Here is a 17683-nt window from a genome sequence, read left to right on the forward strand (position 1 = left end):
GTAAAACTGTTTGAATTTTTTTTTTTTTGTTACAGCCACTTGACTCTGTAAATGGAAATAAAATACAGAAAAATGATGGTAAGGAACAAGTTGCTTGCTCTCTAAAGTACTGAAAGTAATTTGTAACTCTCCATGTTTGTTATTTACTGTTGACATGCTTTGCACAGTTGTTGTGTTAAATAAGTGGAGAAGTTAACTGTATTTAAAATATTGAATCACTTTAAACTGCATTGAAAGCTATTACTTTTATAGTTATAAAAGTATCAAAGGTAACCCCTCAGAGAACCTTCCCTGGTTCTGTGTTAAAGAGGTGTCCACTAAATGTAGGTTAATGTATCAGGAAATGCGGGAAGAATAGTATGAAACTAAATGATGCAAGTTTCAGCCAGTTGAGGGTTCTTGCTTTTTTTATTGTGGTGCTAATGGTGTCTCAGTCAATTGCCAACTGAGTATTTAAGCACTACCCAGGTAAAATGTCAGGCGGGATATAGGCGGGATCCCGGCAATCCCACCCAGGATCCCAGGTGGGAATGGCGGGATCCTGCCTTAGGTGGTGGGATCCCACCTTTCCCACCTGGGATGAAAATTTGATCCCATCTGGGATCCCGCATTTAATGCGAGATTCCTGCATCCCACCCGGGATCCTAGGTGGGACTTATGCATTCTACCCGGGATCCTGGTCGGGATTTACATATCCCACCTGGGATTCTTTATCCCAGCTACGAAAATATTGTTTTGCTGTTTTTATTCTTACAAAACGTTTTTGTGAGAGTTCCAATACTTATGGATCATCCACACACTCCGCAAATATTTGGCATGCAGACAAGACAGAGGTGGTCACTGTTCCCTTTGAGAAAATACACCTTTTAAATGACTTCTTCAATTTGCTTTATTTGAAACTCTGATCTGAAAATATTTTTAAAACAAGACTTGTTAGTAGTGAGAAGTACAAACCGAGTTTCTTTTCATAACTTAATTTCTTAAATGTCCCAATCACTGGACCTCCTAAAAAATATTACTTGTTTATATTTTTGGTGCAAAATACAATTCCTTCTTTACATACAAATGAAAAGTACAAGTCACAGTTCAATAATAACAGCTCTAAAGTTTACTTGTTGTTCTTCTCTGAGTCAGAGATCAACAAAATTTTTCTATACCTTGTAGGTCTGGTATAAAATTGTACTTGTAGTATAAAATGACAACCTTGTATCTTCGTTCTCTCCACCCCTTTCCAAGCTCGGTAACGCTTCGGACTGTGCATAACCATTTGCAGACGAGAATTCCAATGCACCTCTGTAATCGCATGTAGTTGCTTCTGGCTCTCGTGCAAATGTTTTCTCCGTTATGAGACGCACTTGACTCTGTTGGCACCACTGCTAGTTCACTGGAAAGACCGACTGAGGAATCGAGATGGCTAGCTGTGTTGAAACGTGTTGCTGAACGCTTGTTGTGGTCAAGCCTTGTTGATTTGGGTACTGGTACAGTGGGATCATCTAGGTATCTCTTATACTTTCTAATGTCATTGGCTTGTGTTGTTTCTCACCTTCGCTGTGAACATAACTCAAGTGGGTTTCGAGTCTTTCTTTCCTCGAAAACTTTCGGCCACAAATCGTGCATTCTTGTTCGATTCTTGTCGATTATTTCTACATAGAGTGAATTCACATCATTATTTATGTCATCATCAAAACATGAATCCAAGGTATCCACCATCTAAGAGAGGAGAACCGGTCAGGAGAGACAGAATAATGTTGCGCGCTTCTCTTGAGACTGCAATGGGTCAAGCCAGCGGATTCTCTTTGGTAAAAGGTCCACGTGATCATGCCCGTAATCGGAAACAAAGAAAACTCCATTTGGCGCTCATCTTTGAATGTACTTTTCATCGGTTAACCGCTCTTGCTTCAAGTTGTTTCTTTTCCCAACTGTTTTGCCTAATATAACACTTCTAAAGATTGGTTTTATTGTGGTTTAATGGGAAAACGAGAACAGCGTGAGTGTTTTAAATGAAAAGAAAGTCGTTGGCGCCGTGAACTTGAAAGAAGGGACAATTAACAGTTGACATATCGACTGGTTCAAACAACGATCGAGTGGCCATTTAAAGCTAGGATTTTTAGAAGTTTGTGGTGAGTACAAATTGCCATATTCGTTACGTGATCAAAATCTTATCAAAGAATAGAAATAACGGCTTGAATTAATCTTACCTAACACTCAGCGCAACTGAAACTCAAATAATTCTGAGAATCGAATTGGTCGCTTGCATACTGCAGTTTCCTAAGCTTACACTTTACAATGAAATAAATCTATGAGTAAGGTTTCAAGATTACTTTAGTCACATTTGGGAACATTCTGACCTTGCTTTGCTTTGAAAAATTCGACTGAAGAGAGAGCAGACTTTCAATCAGTACCTTTGTCAAAATTTTGATAACATGAATTATTGAGGTTTTGTCTTTCTTTTATTCTTTGATACACAACAGCCAATTTTTTTAAACGTTGAGCCTTATTACACTGTAGATGGTCTGCTTAAATGATGAAGAAAAAGTAATATGCTGAGTTTTGCTGTTATTCTTTAAGAATGTTCGGTTAAGAAATTTGTTAATGAAACAAGTCAAACACATGCTGGTTCATTGCAAATAAATTATGAGATCTTTATCACATATAGTCTGTGTATTCATGTACTGTTTGAATCATTTATGATCAATAGCTTGGTAAGACAATGGGATCCCATTGGAGGTGTCAGTATGTTCTATAGCTAGTTGGAAAGTTTTGGACCCTCAGTGGATTGATGGGGTCTATAGCTCACCTAGAAAATTTTATCCTCTTAATTTTAAGATATCCTATCTAGTACATTTCATAAATCTGTGGTCTCCAGTGATAAACAGGATCCCTCAAAGGATTTTTCTGAAAGTGGGAAGCCATCTGTAATTTTATGCAGGGTCTAAACTGGGATTGGCAGGATCCCAGATGCAATCCCGCCTGGGATATGATTTCCCAGGTGGGAAACTATCTGAAATTTGAGGCAGGATCCTAAGACGGATTGGTGGGATTCTAGGTTTAATCCTGCCCGGGATGTGCTTTCCCAGGTGGGATGCTATTAGGAATTTAAGGCGGAATCCCAACTTCAATTGGCAGGATCCCATGTGGGATCCCATGCGGGATGTTCCATAATCCCACCCGGGATGTTCCATAATCCCACCCGGGATGTTCCATAATCCCACCTGGGATGTTCCATAATCCCACCCGGGATGTTCCATAATCCCACCCGGGATGTTCCATAATCCCACCCGGGATCCCATGCGGGATGTTCCATAATCCCAGGTGGGATCCCATGTGGGATGTTCCATAATCCCACCCGGGATCCCACCTGGGACACACATGGGATCCCAGGTGGGATTGGCGGGATCCCACCTTATATTTTTACCTGGGTAGTTGTGCTTGTTGATTATATGACTTTCCCTAAATGTTTTTTATCAGTGGAGCTAAAAGAAAAAGTTGATGAGGCCATGCTTTAAAAAAATGATAGGAAGGCCTTAAAAGCTTACTCAGATCTTTATAAAAATGGAGGGTTATTTTATTGGCAGTTACATGTAAAGATAGGTTGCCAGGGCCACTTACCAGGAGTAGGTTTATAAGTTAAAAATACTACATTTGAGCTCAAATTGTACACAGACATTATTTAGGTATGATGGAAATTTAAAAGCACATTCTTGTGTCATTCATAAGTGATGCTACATACTCCACAGGTGTCAATTTATTAAATTTTTATGTTAAAAAAATTACTGTTGACCTTGATATTTCCAACATTATGTAACATTTAACATTATAATTATAACATTATATAACATTACATATCATTACATATCATTGTTTTCAACAAACAATTAAATTTTTTAGTATTGATCTGAGTAATTAAAAACATTATTGTCTTATTTCCAAGGTTTCCAAGGAAAGTTTCTTCGCTTCCTGCTTGGGTCCTTATGTACATTATTCAGTTTTTATGGAAGTAACAGTTGACTTGAGCAGGAAAACTCCAATCAGCCCAGAGAGGCTAGAAAATAATTGTGCTTAGAAATAATAGTTACCTCTAGCTGGAAAACAGAAAAGACAGAACAGCTTACAGGGGCTGGAAAATACAAGTAAGTACTGGAAAAGAATATTTATTCCTTGCTGGTAATCTCAGAACAGCTATGTGGGCCTTAAAATTAACAGTACTGGAATACAACAGTTAACTCCTGCTGAGAAACTGAGAACAGCTGAGAGGGGCTGGAAAATAACAATGCTGGAATACAAGAGTTATCCACTGCTGGAATTCAGAAACAGGAAACTTTTAAATACTATCATGCTACAATACACAGAGCATGCAAAAATATTTTCCATTGCCTCAATTCCAGTTACTTGTAGAGAGGTCATCACAGAACCATTAAATAGGATCTGTTTTACCAGTGATGTACAGTTTGCAATGCATTAATGAAAGAAAAAATCTTGACCCTTTAACCTCTGAGTGACCAGCTTTCTCCTTACAATATCACCCTGAATCAAGCATTAAAGTTACAAGAATCAAGGATATGACTAACAACTTATAAAGCTTTTGATATTAAAACAAATTCTCCTCATCAGCACCTTAGGAAATGTATAGAGAACAGTATGGAGAATATGCACACTGATGTCAGGGTGTAAAGAGTTTATCAATAAATGTATGTTTAAGGTAGCAATCTTATATAGCTATTACTTATTCACAAGAACTTTATTTTATTTAGCAGATTGTAGCTTCAATAGATGTCAGAAATATGTTTATGATAAACTGGCAGATACTGTTTTGTGCATTATGCTGGTGAAGAAAGCAGTGCAAGAATAGGCAAAGATGGAATCAATAAATGCAGAACAGGAGTGAGTCCTAAAAAAACCATGGAAGAGGTTTCTGCTGGTTTTGGTGTTGCTTTTCTTGGTAAGTATGAATCAGGGGATTTTGAGGAGGATTATGAAGATATGGAAGATGATCCCTCCTCTCCCCCTCCTCTTCCCCTTCCTCTCCCCCCTCCTCTTCCCCTTCCTCTCCCCCTCCTCTTCCCCTTCTCCCCCTCCTCTCCTCCTCCTCTCCTCCTCCTCTTCCCCTTCCTCTCCCCCCTCCTCTTCCCCTTCTCCCCCTCCTCTCCCCCTCCTCTCCTCCTCCTCTTCCCCTTCCTCTCCCCCCTCTTCTTCCCTCATTAGACATTAAACAATTGGACAAAGACACAGAGTTGTCAAATGAAAACAGTATTCAAGGTAATTACCTTATTGGTACTTAATTTCGCGGGTACTTAATTTCGCGATTTTGGCGAGGCAATATTTCGCGGGGTTTTATTTACGCGATTTCAATAGGCAAATATGAAAAAAGGGCATTAAATTTCGCGATTGAAGCGTTCTCAACTTTATTTTATTTTTCCAAAGGTCTGAACTGTTTAAAGTTTCTAGATAACTGGAACACAACAAAACACATATTTGAAAATTAACGTTAAAAATAAATGTATTACAACGTGAAAACGCATTGTTTCAGTAGTTCGCGGCAACGTTCATAAGGTGACGGAAGTTTTTTGGCCAACAAAATATTGTGCACTTAAGGCACTAAGCGAAATGCTGTTCGTACTTGAAGAAAAACTTATTATTAGAGTTTAATACGAGTTTAACGATAACAATGCATGCATTAAATATCATTCGTTACGATGGCTTTTGTTTATATCTAATGATATAATGATATTCATGATCGTTATGCGATAGCAGCAACCAAGCGACTTCCAGGACGGGTAGCTGATTTAATTGTGGGTCATTTACCAAGAGAGATTTCGAGATGCACTCGTTTTCTCATTTCACGAGGCGGGAACGTCCAAGCATCGACGATCACCACTCGTACAGGGTGGCCTTGAAATCCCTGTCACTGTTTGCATCGAACGTGACTCCACCTCCAAAAATATTTTAGTGTTGGAACGTTACAAGAAACTTGTGAATGAGAACTACAAGGAGCCAATTAAAGGCAATTTTGACGACTGTACGAAAGACATCCTAAGGGATTTGTACGAATCTAGCGATTCAGATGAAGATGACACCAGTAGCGTAGATTAACTTCTCCATGTAAAACATTTAACGATTTCACAAATTCAAAAATGGAATTTACGAGTAGAAACCAGTTAATATTTTGCGTTTTGTTGATAAATATCCTGTAAATTTTGTTGCCATTACAAATAAATCATTTTTTTCTACAGTTTGAATTTTTTGTATGGGTATTAAATTTCGCGAGGATTTTTTTTCGCGGGTCTTTAATTTCGCGATTTTTTTACAATCGCGAAAAACGCGAAATTAAAGACCCGCGAAATTAAGTACCAATAAGGTAATATGTTGACCATTTTCACTCTTTGTCTCTTTGATTTTGTAAAAATGAGTTTTTTGCTATATTGTTCCATAACTATTCATCTATATAAACCTTTTTGTTTTTTGATATTTGCTAAAGAAAGCATCGTTGTGCTTTTTTACAACCAGATGATAAAGATTTTGTCCTGTATGAGCTCCTCAAGCCTCCCAAAGATGCTTCTTATTAGGTATGCAGAATTTGTGAGTGATTTATGGTTTTCTTCTGCTTAAGTTTTCTCTTACTTTATCATTATTGTTATGATGATTATTATTAAATATTATTATTATTATTATTGTATACTATGCAGAGATGTTCTTGTAACATGTTAAGTAGTTTAGGGGAATATCAATATTATTTTCATTATTTTATAGTATGCAGAGATGTTCTGCCATCATTATGAAATGTGGAGAGACTGGAAATGGAGGCAACTTGAGGAGAAATACTTTTTTTAATTTTAAACAAAATCTGTAAGGCAAGCTATATGGCACAGTGTAATACTAATAATTAACCCTTTCACCCCCAAGATCTAATTAGTAATTCTCCTCACTATCTGCCACACAATTCTTATGATGTTAGTTCAGAGAATTTGGTATTGGATCAACTAATAATCCCATAATTGATTTTCTTCTCTATTCTCATCACCTGCCTGCTTGATATTGTATTGATATTGTAAGGAGAAATTCTGTCTTGGTCACTTGTGGGAGTTTAAGGGTTAAACATCTAATGGGTCATGTGTTCACTTGAACAGTTTCGACTGGGTTTTGAAGCATGCTTAATTCAAGTTATATCCAAAATTCTCCTGCTCCAAATTGTGAATAGTACCTAGACATGGCCATCAACATGTTTGCATGTTCACACCAGACCCATGAATTTGTCTACAAAACCTCCTTTGGAATTGTTAGATTCCAGAGTTTCATATCAAGTGCATTTCCAGAGCAGTAACATGTTAAAAAAAAACACAAACATTTAAATCACAAAGAATTTATTTAAAACCTTGACATTTACAGCAACCCATATAAAAAAGAAATCTTACCAACAATTATGAATGAATGGGTGAATAAAATAGCCTTGACTCCTCAATCTGGTGTCAACTGCTTTATTTTATTCCAAAGTATATAAGGACAAATTGGAAGGACAGAAAGAGTTACTTTCTATAATCAGTGAAATAGTATTGAACAATTAAAGCCAAATAGTTGCAAGTAAATAAAAGATAGAATGGATTTATTGTATATTAGTGCACTGTGGTCTACTTTATATTTCACAAATTCCAAAAAATCACTATTTCACCTGAAGTTATTTGCTTGAATTATTTGTACTGAAGATGTTGACCATAGAAGTGTTGCATGCTCAAGTACAACTAGAGGAGTTCTTTTTCTTTTTTTAACTATCCATTTTTTTTCGTTAGATGGGCAATTTAGGCTTGAATTTTGAGTTAGATTAATTATGGTTCGCTAGTACACTCGGTAATTAGAAAAAATATTTAGCACCAATCACTCCTGCCTGAATGACACAAAAAAGTGTTTATTTGTTCCATACACTTACAGTGTATCCTACTTATCAAGATAATTTGTCAACAAAGGACATCATACAGTAGCAGGATAAAGGTAACTAAAATTTATATGAAACATTTAAAAAGGAACAACTAGAGTGATTTTAATGAACCCATGAAACAGTATGTATGACACCAGCATGCATGTTTGATTGTTGGATCACCCCGTATTGTGTATGGAAAACATGACATAAACCAAAAATGTTTGTAATGCACAGTAGTTTATGACCATTATTTCACTGGTTGGATAAAATCACTCTTTATCTTCATCTACAATATCTTGTTGAGAAATAAACTGTGACAAAGCTTTGACTTAGCATTAGCATGAATAATAGTTATGCTCAATTGTCGTTCGTGATGCATGTTAATAATGACAAGAAAGTGATGCTTGTTAATATTGTCATCTGTTGAAAATTTGATTAAATCTGAATTACCTGAGTTTGGTTTTCTTTTCTTTTCTCGTGTAAGCATCCCACTTTTTGGTTAGATGTCTATCTTGAATGAGATCCTTTTGAAATGGCTTCTTTTGCACTCAACCCTTCAATTATTCTGTTACGATGTTTTATCTGACGGTGCATAGTACCCGTAGGCCTCTACGTAGATGTTCACTTTGCTTGTCAAGCAAAGATAAATCAATAGTTTGCCGTCGTTATATGCATATGCATCTGCGTATACAGCGACTTCTGGGAAAATTTCCCATTGCCTGAAAACATTTCATTTCATTCATTAAATTCCAAGGGCGTGGGTAATATATGCAGACCCTTCTCAACAATCAGAACATCACAGTGGTGAAACATAACATCAATTTATTATTTTTGCGCTTGATACGCGCGCTTTGCTTATGTTTAATTACGATAAGCCATCTCGTATTTTTCTGAAAACAGGCTAAATTGTGTCCATTCATCTTAAAATTGGAATAAAATATAACTCGGGACATCCCTGATTTTCCGTTTTTTTCTAATTAATTCCAGAAAAACGGGGTAAATTCTGAGAATTCATCCCAAAAGTGGAATAAATTTTAAGTTTCCATATCCAATCTTAAACCCGATCCTCTATTTTTATTTCAATGAATTCCAGAAAAACGGGAAAGTTATGCGAATTCATACCGTAAGTGGAACATATCCTAAGTTGTCATATCCAATCTTTACCCCGATTTTCCATTTCCTAATGAATTCATTCCAGAAAAAGAGGGTAAACTCTGAGAATTCATGCTACAAGTGGATAATATCCGAGGTTTCCAAATGCCATCTTTGCTCCGATTTTCATTTTTTTGGTGAATTCTAGAGAACCGAGGTAAATTCTTAGAATTCATCCCACAAGTGGGATATAACCTTCGTCGTCGTGTCAAATATTTCCTGGTTTTCCTTTTTTTAAATGAATTAAATCCAGAAAAACAGGGTAAAATCTGAGAATTCATGCTACAAGTGGATAATACCCGTAGTTCCCATATGCCATCTTTACCGCCGATTTTCCATTTCTTTTTTTCAGCGGTGAATTCTACGATTAGTGCGAATCGTTAGCCCCCCAAAATAAAGCAGTACGCAATAACTTAATATGTATTTAGGCGTTTTTTATAACGCCCGCTTTCAGTTATTATTATAAAATAATTCAAATAGTACGCGCGCTCCGATTGGCCATAAAGCCATTTTACATGAGCGTATGTAAACACGGTTTTCGTTCCTCTTTCATTAGTTATTTTATAAAAGAAATATAAAATGGTTTCCGTGTTTACATTGCCTGATGTAAACACTTGGGAGGTTGGGAGAACACTCGATAAGCTGGAAACCACTCTGCTTCACGACGTGGTTTCCCACGATTATCTCGTGTTCTCCCAACCTCCCGCGTGTTTACATCAGGCTATGTAAACACGGGAACCATTTTACATTTCTTCATTAACTTCCATGGAAATTCAAAACTTAAGCACACCAACGTGCTATATAATATACTGTTCCTCTTTAACTGTAATCACTCCGTTGGTGATGAATTCTAGAAAAGCGGGGTAAATTCTGAGAATTCGTCCTACAAGTGGGATAGATCCTAGGGTGCCAAATGCAATCTTTAACCCGATTTTCCATTTTTTTGCAATGAATTCTAGAAAAACGGGATGAATTTTGAGAATTCGGCCCGCAAGTGGCTAACACGCTAAGTTCCCATATGCCATCTTCACCCCGATTTTCCATTTGATTAGTGAATTTTAGAAAAACGAGGTAAATTCTGAGAATTCATGCTACAAGTGGCTAACACGCTAAGTTCCCTTATGCCATCTTTACTCCGATTTTCCTTTTTTTTTTTTAACAAATTATAGAAAAACGGAGTAAGATCTAAGAATTCATCCTCCAAATGGAATAGATCCCAAGTTACCATATCCAATCTTCAACCCGATTTTCCATTTTTTTTTTCAATGAATTCTAGAGAAACGGGATTAATTCTGCAAATTCATCCACAAGTGGCTAACACGCTAAGTTCCCATATGCCATCTTTACCCCGATTTTCCATTTGATCAGTGAATTCGAGAAAACGGGGTAAATTCTGAGCATTCATGTTACAAGGGAACAATACCCGAAGTTCCCATATGCTATCTTTACCCAGATTTTCCTTTTTTTTTTTTTTGCAGTGAATTTGACAAAACTTCGAATGCATCCGCAAGTGGCTAACACGCTAAGTTCCCATACGCCATCTTTACCCAGATTTTCCATTTGATCAGCGAATTCTAGAAAAACGGGGTAAATTCATCCTTTAGGTGGAATATATCCTACTGACTTGCCATAGCCATCTTTACCCCGATTTTCGATTTGATCATTGTGTGAATTTGTCGTAAACGGGGTAAATTAAGACAAATCCACCCAAAAGTGCAATAAATCCAACGATAATTTAGAAACAGTACTAAAAAAAGAACAGCTAAAATCAGCGGAACTGCAATAAAATCACATCACAATCTACTACTTCAAATTTTTACGGAGGGCTCGGTGCGATATAGCAAAAACCTACAATATTCAAAATAAAAAACTGAAGGCCAACTTCTGTGATTGAAGGAAGACTTCGTGACGCAGACAAATTATCACAACTTTGACCTCTCAGTCGATCTCACCTCCGGCAGATCAGCGAAGCGTCAAAAATATATAATTTTATGCCGACGAACCATAATCTATGATCTTCAACTATTAAACAAAATAACGCAATTGTGATATGACGCCACATTGTGCTTTTGTCTCAGCTTGTGGGTAAAATGTTGTCAGTGGAGTCGCAAGTCGAACAATGAAGACAGTAAATAAAGCAAGACTGCAAATAAAGCGTGAACAATAAGGCATCCTTTGGTCGAAAGTCGCTTTGTTATTTACGTAGCTCAGTAGTTATTCTTCCACGTTTAGGTTATAACAACGATGCGATCACACGGCGCTAACGAAGGAACGATAGAACTTCAAAGAAAATAATGTGAGAGGCCAATGATCCGGTTCGCAATGATTATGCGAACAGCATGTTTTCTTGAGATCAGTTACCGGAAAATACTGGTCAAATTTTCCACTTATCCCGACCCCCCTTGAATGAGTACTTTTGCTTGAAAACATTACTACAACGAAGTCTCTTAACCAGTCCCGAGCCGCGTGTCGCTCGATAGATCACAGGATATGATTGGCCACTGTATCACATTACGTCAGAGGACATATCTGCAATAAGAGGACAATGCAACGGTACAATGTGGATTGGCCTGCCACCATCTTGAACTCGTAATGTAGGTGGACCCTGGGCGAGAGTTTGACCCATTCCCAATCAGATGATAGAAGAAGCCTTAATTTGGACATTGAGGGACTCGTTTCCAACAAAATGCACCGATTATGTGGTCGAGACTTGAAGGGAGCTCTTCCGCTTTATGACTGCTATTATGATGAGAGGACTGAGGAGAGCAAGCACTGGCACCCTGCGGACTAGGAATCAATCGAAAGGAAAACTGAGATTTCACTAGATATGACTTTAAGAGGACACCATCCCAAAGTGGACAAAATAAACATAATAACAACTACTCTGAGAGAGTAACGAGGTATATGAGTTGTAAGAAGCCAGACGTTGCGCGAAGATCGAGACGAATGAAAATTGAAACAGACAAGGAGATAGTCGCGTCCTATGAAGCGCAGAAGAATACAGTTGAGGATAAAAGAGGTGCGCGTAAAGATGAGAATAAAGGAAAATTGCAATGAAAAAAAAGGAAGGAACCAGAGGAAGGGATGCGCAAATGTGAAAAGGTGTAAAAACTTGTGTGAGGAAAAAGATAAAAAAAGGCGCACACATGTAACAGTATAAACACGTCCGTCGGCGCTCAAAACCGTGTGGCAATACGGAGAACGATAGACAGTGAAAGAGATACAATCGAAGAGGTGACGCGCTTTTGTTAAGTGGGCGGGAGTTTGAAACATGGAATGTTAGTACACTGTTAGCTGCACACATTATCAACCTGGCGCGCGGGTCAAAACAAGCATTGAAGTACCCATTGGATCTGCTTTCTCTACATCTTACGTGCATCCTAAGAACATGGAGACAGACACTGTAAATCAACGCAGTTTTTGTATTTTATACACTGTATATTTCTCTTACACAAAGAAGTAAAAAAATAAGCACAATAGAAACTGCATTAAATCGTTCAAGGCATTAAGTAAAATACGCGCTAAACGGAGACGCTAAAATGAAGCCATTTACTCCCAAGACTGATCATAATTTAAATTCTCCTCACGGTATTAATACACCGACAAACATGGTGTCAATAACAATTAGAGAAAATCCAAACTGGAGGATAATCTTTTACTAGAAACGTAATGTTACATCGAATTCTCGGAACAAGCGACAGCAAAGAGAAACACATTCTTATCAGTTGGGAGAATTTTTCTTCAGAACTTGGGAGTTCGTGAGTTAATTAATACAAACTAAGGTAAATGAACAATTATCTTCAACTTAAAATAAAAATAGCTTCAAAACACTTAGCGCGAAATACGCTGACATTATACAAACCATGTTTAGTTGAAACTGTGCCAGCATGTCTTTAAAACCCTAGTTACATTGAACCAAGTGTGAGGTTAACTATTACGTTTTATACCAGCATTTACCAATGGTAGTTACAATAATCTGCAAAACTAAGATTTATTTTACAAAGCTTTCTTCTAAAACAGCATTCATTCAGTATATCTTAAAACTTTTGACCACATAACGGGTTCTAATTACAAAGTGTGCTCTAAATACCAAACTATAAATTCTACCTAACAAAGATATCATCAGACATCTTCAAATCATGCTGAGGTACATTTAAAGCGATGAAAAATTTTGAAGAGGTGATTTTCAACAATTAGAAGTTTTATCCTGAAGCCCTGAACCTTTTCAACTACGCACTAGGTTTACATTAATTAATGAGCCTTTTTACCAAAATAATTCCCATTGAGGACTTCATGGCTTACGTTAACTGCTTCTCTCATTTATGAGCGTAAATATTGTCCTACTAGAAACAACAAATTCCATGTCACATACATTAAAAGTCACATCTATGGAAACTTTAATTATAGTGAACTCTGCGTCCCTCTTTCCTAGTTTAGATTACATGGACAATTTTTAGCCTCTCTGTCGTCGTTCTTTAAAACGAACGGATCAGTGTTTGGTAAAACGGACAAAAATTGGCCAGACTCGTTTGATTGAAAACAGGGTTGTAGCCAGCTTTTTGACTAATTGTAAGCCTCTTCCCTCACAAATTTCAATTTTTGTTTCAACATTTGCAAGAGTCATATTATCTTTTAGTAAAAGTCAAGCGGGCAGAAAACAATTGTAGGCCAGGCCTACGGGACTAGAGGCTGGCTACACCCCTAAAAGTAAGTGTAATGTCTCTAACATATGGTTAGTAAATTTAATAACATCATCTCTGATGTTTACTTCTTCAAATTAAGCTTAGAATGGCAATCTTGGCACTGACAGAATTAGATTGCATTAAAATGGATTGAATTGAAAATGGTAATCAATTTTTTGGTAAATATGAAGGTAAATTGTAACAAAGTAATTTAATATGTAGAAAATTGTCTAAGATCAATTCACGTATTTAATTCACATACATATTCAATCAAAGTTATGGAAATTAAAATTCGCCAACTTTTGCATATGACGAATTGTTTCTTTGCTTATCAAAAGCTTAGAGCATAAAGGTAATTAAAATCCGGTGGAAAAGCCCCTGGTTGGGCAAAAGAAATAACCTTTAAATTATTTTCCATACAACTGATTGTAATACAGGAACAGCTGAGTGACATGTTGGTGGAAATGGAAATCTCGTTCATAACAGAGGCCTTGTTCCATTTCGTTCTCTTCGCAAGCATGTAAATTTGTTAAGGTAACAAAAAATGACAATTCCACTAATCAAAATATAACGAAATAGACTGGTTTATTTCTTCACCACAGTAAAGTTGCACATCTCAAGTTCTATTAACAAAAAAATAAAAAGTAAAGAAAAACAGCCAAAAATTGTTTAAAATAGAGAAACATTTAAACCTTCCAAGTTCATACTTCATTCTTTTGAGATAAAAAAAAAAGCATTTTCTCATTTATTTGATTTTCTATTCAAATTTTCTCTTTCCTTTGCCATCAGGTCAAACGTGAGGTCATCTCCAATCAGCAAAAAGGGCGCCCAGTTTTTGATGTCGTGGAACTCATCTGATTCTCTGAGGCTTTTCATGGCCAGGTTCAGTGACTTGCTTGTAGGTTTACCTTCTGCAAGGTGTTGATAAAAGCATTTCATGAACTGGAGAGTAGCCTCGTCATCAATCGCCCACAGGGACACCACCACAGACCGAGCACCAGCCCCCATAAAAGCGCGCGCAATGCCAACCACACCTTCAGCCTTGATCTCGCCCCGACCACTGTGGCAGCAACTGAGCACAACAAGTTTAGCGCGAAGTTGAACATTCAACACATCTCGAATCGTTAAAATATAATCCTCCTTCTCCGTAGGCACAGTAGATATTCGGTCTAGGTCAGGTGTAAGAGCAATTTCGCCAGTTTCCGGACATCCGTGTGCCGCAAAGTGAACTAAGGAAACGGAACTGAGTCTTTTCAACACCTCACGTTTCGTGGCTTGTCTGCCAGTGATTGGTGTGATATTCAGAATTTTTCCGATCATTTCTACTTCTTCTTTAGCACACGGAAGCTGCTCGAGGACTTTCTCTCCCTCGTTGTCAGTAACCTCGGATACCCACGGATCTCCCACTAGTAACGCACCACTGCTTTTGTGATAATCTGGGCAATCGGCAATGAGTCTAAGACTTGCTAACGATGGAGCGACTCGGATTGTGAACGATTCACACAGGTATTTAGAATTACTATCCTTCAATGCAGCGTAAGGAGCGATCCACAGGTGTCCATCAGGAATAATGAGTAGCTCATCCCCTTGAATCAAGTCAGCCACTGGCTTTATAACGATATCATACAAAGTGCTCAAGCATCCGTCTTGTTGGATGTGAGGTTGAGGGTTGGCTTCTTTGGTTTTCTCATCCACTTTTGAACGGCCCTCCCTCAAAGCATCTAAAGATCGATTCTCGCATCTCACATAAGAACGAACACCAAGTTGTGTATAGACACCGAGCATGAACGACTCAAAGGACTGGCTAGATTCACTATTCTCTGAAACAAAACCTTTGAGCTTACTTTGTCTTAACTGAACTTGTTTTCCTTCGGACACAACCCAAAGATTGACGTTAGCTTCGTCCACTGCCTGAAAAACAGTGTTTGATGGAACGTTTTTTAAAACTGTACAATCTTCATCTTCTCCCTTGTGATGACTTGTTCCACCACGAAAACTGGATTCCATGAGGTCGGTTAGAGCTTGAGCTCGTCCTTTCTCAGCAACTAATAAGGCTTCATCTACATTACCTTGTTCTACGAGAACTCTCCACAAACCCGTATACGCCACTTGATGCTGATTTCGAAAATTAACTTTCCACTCATCTTTAGATTTTAGAAGTACTCTCAAGGAATTGAATAAGTTTATGCTAGCTTGGTAATGTTCAACGGCTTTTGGCAGTCCACCTTGCAACTCAAAAACGCATCCTAATGAACAGTAGGCCATTGCCTCCAAGGATTTGTCTCCAACTTCTTTAGCTATTTTGAGAGATAGGTTGTGGTACTCTATGGCTTTTTTGAAATCACCCAGACGGCGATAAGCATTGCCAAGATTGCCATAAGCACCACCCTCCCCATGCTTGTCTCCTACTTCTTTAGCTATTTTAAGATGTAGGTTGTGGTACTCTATGGCTTTTTTGAAATCACCCAGACGGTAATAAGCATTGCCAAGATTGCCATAAGCACGACCCTTCCCATGCTTGTCTCCTACTTCTTTAGCTATTTTAAGATGTAGGTTGTGGTACTCTTTGGCTTTTTTTAAATCCCCAAGACGGCCATAAGCATTGCCAAGATTGCCATAAGCACGACCCTCCCCATGCTTGTCTCCTACTTCTTTAGCTATTATAAGATGTAGGTTGTGGTACTCTATGGCTTTTTTGAAATCACCCAGACGGTGATAAGCATTGCCAAGATTGCCATAAGCATGACCCTCCCCATGCTTGTCTCCTACTTCTTCAGCTATTTTAAGATCTAGGTTGTGGTACTCTATGGCTTTTTTGAAATCACCCAGACCGTCATAAGCATTGCCAAGATTGCCATAAGCACGACCTTCCCCATGCTTGTCTCCTACTTCTTTAGCTATTTTAAGATGTAGGTTGTGGTATTCTATGGCTTTTTTGAAATCACCCAGACTTTCATAAGCATTGCCAAGATTGCCATAAGCATTACCCTCCCCATGCTTGTCTCCTACCTCTTTAGCTATTTTAAGATCTAGGTTGTGGTACTCTTTGGCTTTTTTGAAATCCCCCAGACGGTGATAAGCATTGCCAAGATTGCTATAAGCACTACCCTCCCCATGCTTGTCTCCTACTTCTTTCGCTATTTTAAGATCTAGGTTGTGGTACTCTTTGGCTTTTTTTAAATCACCCAGACGGCCATAAGCATTGCCAAGATTGCCATAAGCACGACCCTCCCCATGCTTGTCTCCTACTTCTTTAGCTATTATAAGATGTAGGTTGTGGTACTCTATGGCTTTTTTGAAATCACGCAGACGGTGATAAGCATTGCCAAGATTGCCATAAGCACCACCCTCCCCATGCTTGTCTCCTACTTCTTCAGCTATTTTAAGATCTAGGTTGTGGTACTCTATGGCTTTTTTGAAATCACCCAGACCGTCATAAGCATTGCCAAGATTGCCATAAGCACCACCTTCCCCATGCTTGTCTCCTACTTCTTTAGCTATTTTAAGATGTAGGTTGTGGTACTCTATGGCTTTTTTGAAATCACCCAGACTAAAATAAGCATTGCCAAGATTGCCATAAGCATTACCCTCCCCATGCTTGTCTCCTACCTCTTTAGCTATTTTAAGATGTAGGTTGTGGTACTCTATGGCTTTTTTGAAATCACCCAGACTGTCATAAGTATTGCCAAGATTGCCATAAGCACCACCCTCCCCATGCTTGTCTCCTACCTCTTTAGCTTTTTTAAGATATAGGTTGAGGTACTCTATGGCTTCTTCTCCCCGATTATAGAGATCTATGACTTTCTTGACATCACCTGAACTTGCACTACCGTGGTCATGACAAATAGGATCTTTTTCCTCCATGGACTTATATCCCACTTCACTGACAAACTGAAGTCTTAATGACAACAAGATCCTATTGTTTTTGTCAATCTTTTTT

The 17683-nt window shown here is 38.0% G+C and overlaps 1 protein-coding gene and 1 long non-coding RNA gene across 2 annotated transcripts in view; both read left to right on the top strand.

Annotated features, from left to right (window-relative positions):
- Positions 1-4484, top strand: part of LOC149034792 (uncharacterized) — a 96554-nt gene extending 92070 nt beyond the window's left edge. Inside the window, exons 8-9 of the mRNA XM_089194433.1 lie at positions 36-78; positions 3932-4484. The gene's annotated coding sequence lies outside the window, so the exon portion shown is untranslated. The remainder of the gene's footprint in view (positions 1-35; positions 79-3931) is intronic.
- A 1845-nt stretch (positions 4485-6329) lies between these two features.
- On the top strand, positions 6330-8359 carry LOC149034800 (uncharacterized). The gene is made up of 2 exons (XR_016183120.1): positions 6330-6563; positions 6748-8359. It is a non-coding gene; the product is annotated as an uncharacterized LOC149034800 (long non-coding RNA).
- The last annotated feature ends 9324 nt before the right edge of the window (positions 8360-17683 follow it).

This window comes from Pocillopora damicornis, chromosome 14 (genome assembly GCF_964200805.1).
Source record: "Pocillopora damicornis chromosome 14, jaPocDami1.2, whole genome shotgun sequence".
NCBI classification, from domain to species: Eukaryota; Metazoa; Cnidaria; class Anthozoa; order Scleractinia; family Pocilloporidae; genus Pocillopora; species Pocillopora damicornis.